Source organism: Microcaecilia unicolor, chromosome 3, assembly GCF_901765095.1.
Source record: "Microcaecilia unicolor chromosome 3, aMicUni1.1, whole genome shotgun sequence".
In the NCBI taxonomy this organism is placed as follows: Eukaryota; Metazoa; Chordata; class Amphibia; order Gymnophiona; family Siphonopidae; genus Microcaecilia; species Microcaecilia unicolor.
In genome coordinates, this window is record NC_044033.1 from 51,484,219 (window position 1) to 51,497,601 (window position 13,383).

The window sequence follows — 13,383 nt, forward strand, 5'->3', positions numbered from 1 at the left end:
CTGAAAATTGGGGAGGTATATGAATAGCAACAATATTCAGTCACTGTCCTTATAGCTGAGCGGTTTGATTTAGAACAGCCTTTTTGCTGTCATAAATTAAATCATTCATCAAAGCTGCCATCTGTATAGTTAGGCTAAATGTTCTTGCTCCATCCTAACTTCAAGCTGGAACTACTGGATAGTGCTGGGGCATTTATTGGGATTTTTGACGGCACACTCCACAAAGTGCTGCTAAAATTCTTTTAACAGGGCACTTGTATGTTTACCAGCATCCAGTAAATGTGTGAGTCCCTTTGAACACTGGCCATCTGGTGTTGATGAGACACTGAATGGGAAATTGTTAGTTGGGGGCAAGCAGACAGACACACCTACACATGGAGACCATATAAGCCTCCCTCCTTTGAGAAAGCAGGCTAAAAATATGCTGCAGTCCTTTCACAGCAGCATTAATCAGTTTGGTATGCACAGTATTTGAACCATTTTGAATGTTTTTCTAAATGTGTTCTCTTAATCGCTGGTTTCTGAGTCAGACTGTAAGGCAATGATGAAAGTAAGAAACTCCTGTTCCCAAGACCAGTGTACAATCCGATATGATTCAACTGTGTCTGCAGAACATCCGAGCCACATTTAAAAAAAGAGAAAGCCTCTTGTGAGGATTAGCTGCCTCTCCTTGAGCAATTATTCACTTGCCTTTTGATCTTCACTTCAGGCACTACATTACAGCCCATGCATTGAGAGATTTGGTATTGGCCAAGTCATCACCAGTGAGCCTGCTCTCTGCATGGGGAAGGGAGGGGAGGAGTCAAAGGGTAATCTCTCATTTGTATGCCATTTTAAACCTCCCCTCCAGCAAAGAAGACAAAACACACACACACACACACCCCTCATTCTATAACAGGTCACTTAAAGCTAGGCACCGACAGGCTAATGCTCAGAACTCCCGCGGTAAGCTGACAGCGCAGAAACCATACCGCTTGAACAGCACAGAAACCTAGCTCATCAATGCTCAAAGGAAATTGTATTCAAATTATATGTGCACTGTAAAAGCGAATGCAAAGGAGGGGGACGTGCTTGGCGCATGTGCAGAAGAGTTTCGTGATAAGCTCAGATCCTGTGCGCTTGCGCCTGGCAAACCCGAAAGTGAAGCACACATTGGCGTCTGTTTTCTGCGCCTTTAAATGTCAGCATTTCAATTCTTTTTTTTTTTTTTTTTTACTTGGAAGGCTTATATTTAAATGCAGGAAACAGGTGCCAATGTGTGCTTTCACTTTTGTTTGCTCTGACTTGCACACATTCTTCTCTCACTACCAGCGCTAGGGGTTTGCAAGGGCTTCTTTCTGCTTCCAAATTATATAAAAATCGGCAGAGTTTAAAGAAAGAATCATGAGATATCCTTTCAAACACCTGCTCCAAGCTGGTGTTATTTTTTTCAGCAGTAATGCGGTTTTGTTTCGTGTGCTGTTCTCTGAGCATTGGGAGGGAATAGAAAATAACCTCATTAACATCTGTTTGACTACATTAGCACACTATCCTGCTTATAATCGAATGAGAAAAACGCCCAAGTTCCGACCTAAATCGGGAGATGGACGTTTATCTCACAAAAACGAATAACGCGGTATAATCGAAAGCCGAACTTGGACGTTTTCAACTGCACTCCATCGCGGAAGCGTACAAAGTTCACGGGGGAGTGTCGGAGGCGTGGTGAAGGCGGGACTGGGGCATGGTTATCACCTGAACAGATATGGGCGTCTTTCGCCGATAATGGAAAAAAAGTATGCGTTTGTAGCTAGAATTTAGGGCACTTTTCCTGGACCCTCTTTTTTCACGAATAAGGCCCCCAAAAGTGCTCTAAATGACCAGATTACCCCCAGAGGGAATCGGGGATGACCTCCCCTGACTCCCCCAGTGGTCACTAACCCCCTCCCACCACAAAAAATGATGTTTCACAAATTTTATATTCACCCTCAAATGTCATACCCACCTCCCTGGCAGCAGTATGCAGGTCCCTGGAGCAGTTGTTAGGGGGTGCAGTGGACTTCAGGCAGGTGGACCTAGGCCCCTCCCCCCCTACCTGTTACAATTGTGCTGCTTAATGCTTAGTCGTCCAACCACCCAAACCCACTGTACCCACATGTAGGTGCCCCCCTTCACCCCTTAGGGCTATAGTAATGGTGTAGACTTGTGGGCAGTGGGTTTTGAGGGGGATTTGGGGGGCTCAACACACAAGGGAAGGGTGCTATGCACCTGGGAGCTCTTTTACCTTTTTTTTGTTTTTGTAAAAGTGCCCCCTAGGGTGCCCGGTTGGTGTCCTGGCATGTGAGGGGGACCAGTGCACTACGAATCCTGGCCCCTCCCACGAACAAATGCCTTGGATTTATTCGTTTTTGAGCTGGGCGCTTTCATTTTCCATTATCGCTGAAAAACAAAAATGCCCAGCTCACAAATTGTCGAATAAAACATGGACATCTATTTTTTTTCGAAAATACGGTTCGGTCCGCCCCTTCACGGGCCCGTTCTCGAAGATAAACGCCCATGGAGATAGACGTTTTCGTTTGATTATGCCCCTCCACCTGTGCTAATCTTTTGTGTGCATGTTGTCTCCCGCACTAAAGCCTCCAAGCATTTTGCGCTCACTACTGCAGGCGCTACTCCAGTGCTAATTACCTCTAGCACCCGAGTTTGGTTCTGAGCATCGGCCCATAACTGCGCAGGTAAGTTATGCAATACTAGCACTTATGCATGTGACTGCTACATGTGTGTGAGCCACGTGCTCAGAGGATTCTATAACATAGGCATACAACCCTCTTAGGGGGTAATCCTATACAGTCACCTAAGGTTAGACACCTACTGGCCAATATTCAAACTGGTTAAAGTGGGCAGCAGAGGCTCCTGCCTGCTTAAATCTCTTGCCTAAATATTCACGGTTAGTGCGTGCACCAAAATCAGATACCTTGTGGGCATTCCAGGGGTGGAGTTGGCATTTATATGTTTAAGTGCCGATATTCAGCCCTTGACCGCATAAGATAACCGCTTAAATTGGGCCGCATAAAAAGCAGTCCTATCTTATGCAGTTAAGGGCTGAATATTGCACTTAACCACATAAGCTTTACCGACCAAACTAAAGCTTGATATTCAGCTGGCGGTGGACATAAAAATGCCACTGGCTGAATATTGGCCGGCTAAAATATGTGTGGTAAGCACGAATTTTATAACAGCAATTACACTTGTAATTTGCCCCGTGCATTTTCTCTAGCGAAAAAGTGCCGGTACTCAAATGCCCTTTAGGGGTGGGGTGATCACTGAGGGACCCACCCCACAATAGCCAGGCCCCCCTGCAACCAGTCACAGAATCTATGACAAGGCAGAATTGGTATGTAGAACCTGAGCTCTTTCATTAAAACTTGGGGACTATGGGTCAATTTTAGCAGACAATGGAAAAGGTGCAGGTACTCAGTACCCCCTCAAAACAAAAACCCTGAATTTGCCATTATAGAATATTCCTGGTGGAAGTGGTGGCAACGAAAACAGTATCTGAATTCAAGAGCGCTTGGGACAAGTATATAGGATCTCTAAGGGAGTGATCGGGAGGCAGACTGGATTGGCCATATGGTCTTTATTTGCCTACATTTTTTCTCCATTTCTCTGTTTTGTTTCTAGTGTAAGTCCACATTTACGTGCTTAACTTTAGGCCTCACCGTTTACACCCTGTCAAAGGCTGGTATAAACGTTTGTACCTAAATGCTTTCAGTTAAACGTGTAACTGCCAGGATTCTAGAACCTTAGTGTGGAAGTGCAGGCCACACCCCTGACCTATCCATGCCTCTCCCCCTTTGCAGTTACATGCTAATAGATTTACGCCCTTAGGTTGTAGAATTACAACTAAGTGCAGTTATACACATAGCTGCTAATTAGTGCCAATTAACTCCAATTTTAGCTGATTATTGGTAGTTAGTACCAATTAGCATGTAATTGTGTGTGTTATGCACTGCATCTTAGGGGGTAATTCTATAACAGTGCATCTATATATAGGTGCCCAGAACAAACATGATTGAGTCATATTCAATAAAGGATAGTTGGTGCTCCATTTTCCTTTACAGAATACTAGTGTAACTGGGTATAAAGGCACATAAGCACTTTGTACAACTTTGCTCCACTTTCAGTGTATAGTGCTGTGTACGTCTAGTAGCACTATAGAAATGATAAGAAGTAGTAGTAGTTACACACATAAATCTGCCCACACTCTGCCCAGAGTCCAACCATGTGAACCCTAACCTGAAGAGATCGACCAAAACTGAATTCACTACCAAAATTCGCTGCTTGGTTTTGGCTGTAAACGAAGCCAAAACCAAAACTGTTGTGCCTGATCCCCACCCTCCCCTTAAAAGAAAATGGGCCCCCTCACCCACCCCTATAGAAGATGGATCCTTTTGGGCCACCAGTGTTGCCCTCCCCCCCCAAGACACCTGGCTTCCCAGCCCGTTGACTACCCATAGGCCCTCCCCAGACCTAGAATAAAAAGTGCTGGTGGCCTAGGTACCTCTTTGGGGGCAGAAACAAAACTCACTCATTCCTGCCTGTGCCACTGCTCAATCAAAATGGCTGCTGAGACTTCCCGCAGCAGCCTTGCAAAGCTGCGGTGGGAGGTCCCAGCACCCATTTTGAGACTTGAACCAGCATAAACAGGCACAATAACAAAATGGCTGCCAGGCTTTCCCATGGCAGTCTCATGAGGTTGCTACGGGAAGTCTCGGCAGCCATTTTGACTTTGCAGTGGCAGCATAAGAGGGCACTAGACCACTATGGCTTAATGTAGACCCGAGGAAAGCCTATAGGTGGTTGAGTAGCTCGAGGAGGGGCAAAGAGTGATCATGAGTGAGAGAGAGAGTTTTGGTTTCAGCTGAAAATGCACTGGCATTTTCGGCCAAAGCTCAAACCCAGATTTCGAACCAGTTTTGGTGCTGAATCCAAAACCAAAACCAAAACAGAAATTCAGTCAGCCTCTGCTCACCTGCAAACTACACACTCTTGGAGGTATGCACATAGTTTCTTAATAGTGTTTAGGCACATTTTTGGCATGTATGTGAGGATGTGCACACATATGCATGTATATGTCATTATTCTAATGATATGCATGCATAATTGGCACATATATGTTAGCATGTACTTTATAGAATTACCCTCCTAGTGCACTGGGAACAATGGGAAGGGACTTATGTGAAGATTACTGAGGTATCTATATCTGCTAGCATTATGGAAAATGGATTCAAGTTATTGTATTGGTGATACTATACTCTGGTTACTTTGTGCCCTGTTTGTGCAAATGGATGACAAATGTATAATTAAACTCTGGAATTCATTGCCATAGAATGTGGTAAAGGCGGTTAGCTTAGCGGGATTTAAAAAGGGTCTGGGGGAATTCCTAAAGGAAAAGTTCATAGACCATTATTAAATTGACTTGGGGAAAATCCACTGCTTATTTCTGGGATAAGCAGCATAAAATGTAATGTACTGAGTTTTCTGGGATCTTGCCAGGTTTTTGTGACCTGGATTGGCCACTGTTGGAAACAGGATGCTGAGCTTGATGGACCTTTGGTCTGTCTCAGTATGGCAATACTTATGTACTTATGTAAATACTCTGATGTCCACAAGGGAAACAACTTCTTTAAAGAATGCCAACAACTAGAGGCCATCAGACTTTACAGGATCATTTTCTATACCTGACAAACAAAGCCCAGCCTTCATCTGTACATGGGTGAACTCCCTAATAGGTAGAAGGTCTACTTTATTGCTGGAGATGCTGCTCTTGTGCAGCTCCATGATCCTTATTTTCGATGGCCAGCTGATACAACATTGAGGAGGGGGGCTCTCAGGATCCACCACAATTTGTGATCTGGAAGAGTGAACCCCCAACCAGAGAGGGACAGCTGAAGGGTTCAATCCCTCATAAGTACGTAAGTATTGCCATACTGGGAAAGACCAAAGGTCCATCATGCCTAGCATCCTGTTTCCAACAGTGGCCTATCCAGGTCACAAATACCTGGCGAGATTCCAAAAAACTACAAAACATTCTATACTGCTTATCCCAGAAATAGTGGATTTTCTCCAAGTCCATTTAAAAATGGTCTATGGACTTTTTCTTTAGGAAGCTGGCCAAACCTTTTTTTAAACTCTGCTAAGCTAACCGCCTTTATCACATTCTTTGGCAACGAATTCCAGAGTTTATTTACACTTTGAGTGAAGAAATATTTTCTCTGATTCATTTTAAATTTACTACATTGTAGCTTCATCGCATGCTCCCTAGTCCTAGAATTTTTTGAAAGCATAAACAGACGCTTCACATCTACCCGTTCCACTCCACTCATTATTTTATAGACCTCTATCATATCTCTCCTCAGCCGCCTTTTCTCTAAGCTGAAGAGCCCTAGCCGCTTTAGCCTTTCCTCATAGGGAAGTTGTCCCATCCCCTTTATCATTTTCGTCGCCCTTCTCTGCACCTTTTCTAACTTCACTATATCTTTTTTGAGATACGTCGACCAGAATTGAACACAATATTTGAGGTGCGGTCGCACCATGAAGCGAGACAAAGGCATTATAACATCCTCATTTTTGTTTTCCATTCCTTTCCTAATAATACCTAACATTCTATTTGCTTTCTTAGCCGCAGCAACACACTGAGCAGAAGGTTTTAACGTATCATCAACGACAACACCTCACTGCATTTAAATACTGAAAATCATGGCAGACTGTATGTTTCATGAATTGCAGCTAGGTAACATGCCGCAGTAAGAAAATCTCTATTTTGAATCTCACTTGAGGAATTTGGACAACCTTGCATCATTTTGGTTTAGTTAGGAAAGAGGAGGCCACCTGCTCTATGAAAGGAAGAGAAGCAGCCCTGAACCCTGATTGTGGGATTCTTTGCAGCTGCGTCAGAGCAAATGTAAATTTGTGGAAGAGCATTTGTGTACTACTGTGGATAGTTCTGGGTGCCTAACTTATAAAGGCACAGAGGCATCTATGTTGTACATAAGTATTGCCATACTGGGACAGACCAAAGTTCCATCAAGCCCAGTATCCTGTTTCCAACAGTGGCCAATCCAGGTCACAAATACCTGGCAAGATCCCAAAAAAGTACTAAACATTTTATGCTGCTTATCCCAGAAATAAGCAGTGGATTTTCCACAAGTCCATTTAATAATGGTCTATGGACTTTTCCTTTAGGATGCCGTCCAAACCTTTTTTAAACCCTGCTAAGCTAACCATGTTGATAGACTAGGCAGATCTTGTAGAAAAAAAAAAAACACCTTGGATTTGGCAGATCGCCTGCCTTGTTGTTTTCTGATTTATAAAATAGGTGCATTTTTGGAAATTTTTATAGGTGACCTGCTATAAGATTTCATTTGTCCCTTCCCCAATCTCATTTTGAAATCCATGCACCTGAAAATAATCCATATGGCACCACAAGATACTGGGTATGCAAACCCTGCAGCCTGTTGAATACTTGTCCTATTAGTGACTACCTGTACTAAATAGACATCTGATAGGATCACAGCTCTACACCACTTTGCTGTACTACTTATCGAATTTATACAATAAATATCTATAACTAAATGTAACTGATGGGAACTCTGTTCAGGAGGAGCATTTTATTTAATAAACATCTAATTCAGATTTTCCACTTCTGCACACTTGCAACACCACATACACTGCGCCTTGACACACCATAATTCATCTCCAGGTCTCAAATGCATATAGCTTTTCTGGCACCCTTTCCGGCACTTAAATGGATTAATTTCTGGCACATATGGGGTGTCGGGAACACCGGCCAGCCTAATTACGCTCGATTGCTCCCTGTTGCTCACGGATGCACGAACTCATCTTTGGAATTGCTTTCTAGTAGCAAATTTTCCTCTACAGTAGGGTTTTTTTTTTTCCCTTTTCCCTTCACCTCTTTAACTATGTGTAACAAGGTGGCTGTCGGGTTCAGAAGACCTGGTCTGCCATGGCACAGGACTGTCACTTCCTATCCCTTCCTCTCTTCTCCATACCTTACCATGACAGCTTCAACAAGCCCTGTGAAAAGGAACTACAAGTTAAAGATCGCCCCCACTCAAGCCATAATAGGCTTGTTGCTCCCCATTCCATTCACGTCATTTATTTAAATGAAACAAAGAGAAGCAACATGGTACTGTGACTGGCACGGACACTTATTTTATACCGATCACCCTTCCAGAATAATTATATATAAAGCACTGAGCAAAGTGCACGCTTTTCCTTCTGCTAAACAGGAGCTCGGATCAGCTTCCCAGCACTGCTTTCGCTTTATTTTCTCAGCCACAAAGGAAGGAGACAAGGTCACTCCTCCCCGTTCCGCACAGCACAGCTAAGAAGCCTGAAAATCAATGAAGAGGGGGAGAAAACCCTGCTCTCCTGACCTGCTGAGCTATCCGATCTCCCTTGCCCACCCTCCTTTCTTTCGTGCCCCTTCCCCAGACTACCTCATCAAGTTTCAACCTCATTCCGCTCGCTTGTTTGCCCAAGGTACAATTCAGCAAACACATCTGTCACCAAAAATCCTCTTTCCTGTGTCAGCGTGTCTTTGCTTGATGCCTTTTTTTTCTTTTCCCCTCCTCTCTCTCTCTTTTTTCAAGGACCAGAGAAGACTGATTCAAGCTCAGTGACCTGTACAAAGCTTAAGCTTCCTAGCACACAGTGCGCGGAATAATAGTGATAAATGGTTTTCACCTATAGATGCCCCGCACTAAGCGCCAGTTGCCCTCTGCTCTCGGCTCATCCTCCCTCTCCTCCCCCTCCCCCCCAAACCCCACCTGAGGAAGAGGGAAATACAAATTCCTATTCCAAGCCATTCATCAGAGCAACCGCAGCGCTGTCATCTGCAGCAGCCAGCGTTGGAGGATGAAAGCAAGAGACATACGTGCACATGAGAGCCGCTTTTCCTTTCGTCTGCTCTTATTAGCCCCTCTATTCTCTCCACATAGATTCCTGAAGCGGGAGGCTGCGATCTTAACAGAAACAAAATGATGGGCGATCGATCTGCAGTGCTACAGGCAGAACTGCACATACGTACAAATACACATATATACGGGAAAAGAAAGAAAACGCACAGACACCTTTAATAGTTACTCAGTCAAGTTCTCGGTCGCCCCGTGGGGGGGGGGGGGGGTTTCCATTTCCTCCTGTTGTGCATGCATTGCAAACAACCCCCGAACCCAGAGAGATCCACATTTTTTTTCGGAATCATGTACAGGAATGGGCATCGGTATCATTAGTTCACCAGGGATGGAAGCTGCTTAAAGCACTAGGGCAGTTAAAATGAGTGGTTTCTTGAACGTAAAAGTGGGATCCCTGTATTGGTCGAGCAACATGCACACAAGAGAAATGTCCCCTTATTTACTTGTCATTCACAGCTACTGGGAAAAAAAAGGAAACGACCCCCCCCCCCCCCCCCCCCGCACCATGTTATTATAAAAGAGAGCAAATAGGTAGACAGGGCAGATTCTTTGCACAAGTAAAACCTCGTACCTTGATTTCAGCTGGAGTGCGTGTCTTAGCTTTGCTGTGCGACCCTCAACATTCGCCTTTAAATAGGTCCCGATCAGGAAGAAGGCACCTTGACCATATCGGAAAAATAACAAAGCCGCGCTATCCACAACAAACCCCTACCAGCATGAGGAAACGTGCACACACCACACACACAGATGTTATCAGAGAAAGTGCAGAGCCAGGATCAGGATCATTAGTTTCTCCTCGGTGCCCTTGAAGTTTAGTTTTCCCTCATCCTGTTCTGGCGCAAGAAAGGGAGGGAAGGAGTTTCTTTTTTTCCTCTCTCCTTATGGTTAATTCCAGTGAGTTTCTTGAATAGAGGTAGAGTTGTGTACACACACTCTCTCTCTCTCGCTCTCTCTTTCCCTCTCCCTCCCTCCAGCTCACTGTTCTGAATATTTGTCGATTTCCTCTGCTTTCCAAGTGAGGGAGCTCTGCCTTGCAATGTATCATGGCTGGGTGCCAGCCCTCTTATCAACATTAAGATCCTCCCACCCCATTGATCAGACACTCGCAGCACAGCGTTAACTTTTCCTTTCTTTTAAATAAGGTTTCTATTTTATTACACTTCATATTGCAAGCTTTCTTTTTCTCAAAATCCCATGACGGCATCAGCTTCAAAGCTTTCCGCCCATCAAAAATATCCCATTCAACTGCATCGCTATCCATTTTCTTAAGGAATTATGAGGACAGCTACAGAGAACAGGCAAGCAGCCAAAAGTGGAGTAATGTACACAACTGACGTAAGCATGTTTTGCTTTCCCCACTATGCTTAATAGCTAATTTTGGTATGAAGGCAGCTGTTAGGAGGCTGGATGCAGACCGAAAGCTGCTTCCTGTAGGTCTGATTGTACATGAGGAAATCTTGAAATCTGGGGAACCTCCTGCAAACCCCTCCACTCTGGCCTGATATTATAACGCTGTAACTGCACGAAAAGTAGGGTGGGCATTAGTGAATGTAGCCCATATGTCTGTGCGGTAAAGACAGAAAAGAGTGGCAGATGGTGTGCTAAGTTATTATGCAGAACGAATTCCAAAGCTATAGAGAAAAATTACATATGAAGTGGCTTTTCATGTTTTTAGACTTCACTTTCCCTCATGCAGTGCTGCTCAACCTTTTCTTTATTGGTGGACATGTTTTTCAGATTGTGTGATCTGCCTGTTGACGCAAGCAGGGGGCATCTTATACACCAAGTGTGGGCAACCTCGGTCGTCGAGGGCCACTGTCTCCATTGTGTGCAAATAGATAGTAACATAGTAACATAGTAGATGACGGCAGAAAAAGACCTGCATGGTCCATCCAGTCTGCCCAAGACAAACTCATGTGTATACCTTACCTTGATTTGCACCTGTCTCTCCCAGGGCCCAGACCGTACAAGTCTGCCCAGCAGTTTTTCCCGCCTCCCAACCACCTGTCCCGCCTCCCATCACCGGCTCTGGCACAGACCATACAAGTCTGCCCTCCCGTATTCTCGCCTCCAAACCACCAACCCCTCTTCCCCCCACCTGATCTCATGCATATTCATTGGGGAAATCCTGAAAACTCGACTGGATTGAGACCCTCAAGGACCAAGGTTGCCCACCCCTGTTATAGACTAACCAATTTATTGAGGATGAATTTTGAGGACCAAAGTAGAAGATCTTTGTGGTACATCAATGACCTTCCCAGAGAAGGCTCAAGGGACTGTGATGTGATACCCTGAGCCAAAAGTTGCATCAGGACCCCCCCCCCCCCCCAAACACACACACACTGGTAGTTCCTCCTCTCTTCAATTTTGGTCACCATATCTCAAAAAAGATATAGCAGAATCAAGGGGCCGAGAGCGTGTCTCGACGGACCCCGTTAAACGAGGGCCGGGACCCGTTGGCACGGCTCGGCGCAGCGGAAGGCAGGGCTGAGAGCGTGCGACGTCCACGGGCTCTGGGGTGAACAAGGAGGCAAAAGATTGGTCGGGAAAAGGGGAGGGGCGGGCTTAGCAGGACAGAGACAGCAGCTAATAGGCCAGGAGGGGAAAAAGGGGAAGTCCTGGGGTGGAGGTTAAAAGGGGGCCTGCACGAGGATCAGGGTGTTTTCCCTGATCCTCGGAAGCGGTTGCAGCCGGCGTGTGTATGGAGGCCGAAAATTAGAGGGGGGAGAGGGAGGCAGAGGTCTCGCTGTACGCCAGCGACTCCATGGACGGCAGCCCTGAGCAGGTACGAGGTAGGAGGTAAGGGAACTGCAAGAGGTGCGCAGATCGAAAGACATTGCCCAGACGGCAATCACAGCAGAAGCGGCGGGAGCGGGAGGGTGAAAGAAAAAACAAAAAACAAAACATTTGCAACCAGCAAAAAAAGGAGGACAGGGGAAGCCAAAAAAGAACCGGGGCTCAGGAGGCAGAGATAGTCCCGGGGCTATGGCCCAGGGAGTAGGGGAGGAAAAAGTGGGAGCGGGGGGGGGGGCAGTCTGGGTCCACTCCCACCAGGGCGGCTCCGGCATGAAGGGCCGCGGGAGGGCGCCTTGAGCGACTGCATGACGCCCAGTGGGCGCATGAGGGCTCCCACGCAGGAGGCGTCGCATGCAGTAGGTAGGCAGACACCGGGCCTTGAGATTCAGGGATCGGGGACCTCCCCAGTTGGGCTACGGGGCTATGAGGACAATTTGCCAGGACCGGTAAGCGCGGCACATGGCTGGCCGGGGGCGGATTGGGCCCCGACGGTGCAGTGGACATGGGAGTTGGGCGCCGTGGGTGGCATCTCCCCCCCCCCCCAGTGTGAGTGGCCCCATGGGGGAGGGGACAGATGGTGGGCGCCTGTGGGGGGGATATGGGGCGGGGGGTGGCAACCATGGCCGACAGCCCCTGCTGCTGCTTTTGATATATCTCCACAGGCACAGAGTTACTTGGATGGCCGGGAGCCGCCCGAGCGCGGAGACGGGCGTGGACCACGAGAGCATGACAGACAGACATTGCCGGAAGTGGATGGAGCAGTGGCGGGACAACAGGCGGCGGGTCTGGAGCGGACCTTGCTGAACCAGGAGGCGGGGCCGAGGAATGTGGCTGGTGGCGGGGCCCCTGCTGCAGCATCGGAAACATTCCATGTAGACAGCGCGGCGGCGGGAGCAGGTAATGTAGGCGGGGCAACAGGGGTGTGAAGTGGAGGAGGGTGGCGCAAGCGGAAGAGGAGAGGCAGGCGGCATAGGGACTCTTCTTCCTCTTCATCTAGCTCCACTACTTCCTGTTCAACCGCCTCTAGCAAGTCGGCACAGGGGGCGGGAGGGGCACGTCCGGAGGGAGCGGGACAGTCGGGGGGAACGGGGTCCAGAGGACCACCGGCACTAGTGGCCTTATCCGAGCTGTGGGAACAAGTCCCACTTTCCTTACGCAAGAAGATTAGGAAGCGCAAGTGCATTAACATATTTCGGTTAATGGAGGGTAGGGGGCGATGGAAGAGTGAAAAAGCCAAAAAGGATAAGGAGGAGCGGCAACCAGAATGTAAGGTCGCGAAGAAGGTCATCAACTGGATGCGAGCCTTTTTGCGTCTAGCCAGCGTTTGGGGGCTGCGGGACCTGGGACAGTATGGGCTGTTATTGGCGTATGCCGACTCGGTTCTGGACGCCTTCCAGCGCTTTGGCGTGGCTTAACTACGATGAGGCGTTTCGAGATAAAATAGAGGAGAACATGCACATGTCTTGGGGGTCGCAAGACATCAACCTGTGGTTGGTGTATATGGCTCCGCGATCGGGACCGGACTGTGGGGCAAAATCGAGGAGGGTCAGCGGCGACGATCCCGAGTAAGCCCTTTCAGGTGGCAGGGGTGGGGGGAGTAGTGGTACAGGAGCAG

At 47.2% G+C, this 13,383-nt stretch overlaps 1 protein-coding gene across 4 annotated transcripts in view; it reads right to left on the reverse strand.

The window, feature by feature from the left end:
* Positions 1-13,383, reverse strand: part of SLC8A1 (solute carrier family 8 member A1) — an 879,594-nt gene that overhangs the window by 753,431 nt on the left and 112,780 nt on the right. For 3 of the 4 annotated variants that reach the window (XM_030195915.1, XM_030195914.1, XM_030195911.1), the window contains exon 1: positions 9,544-9,890. The exons of the other annotated variant lie outside the window; for it this stretch is intronic. The gene's annotated coding sequence lies outside the window, so the exon portion shown is untranslated. Of the gene's footprint in view, positions 1-9,543; positions 9,891-13,383 lie in introns of those variants that run through there. 4 annotated transcript variants of the gene reach the window in all.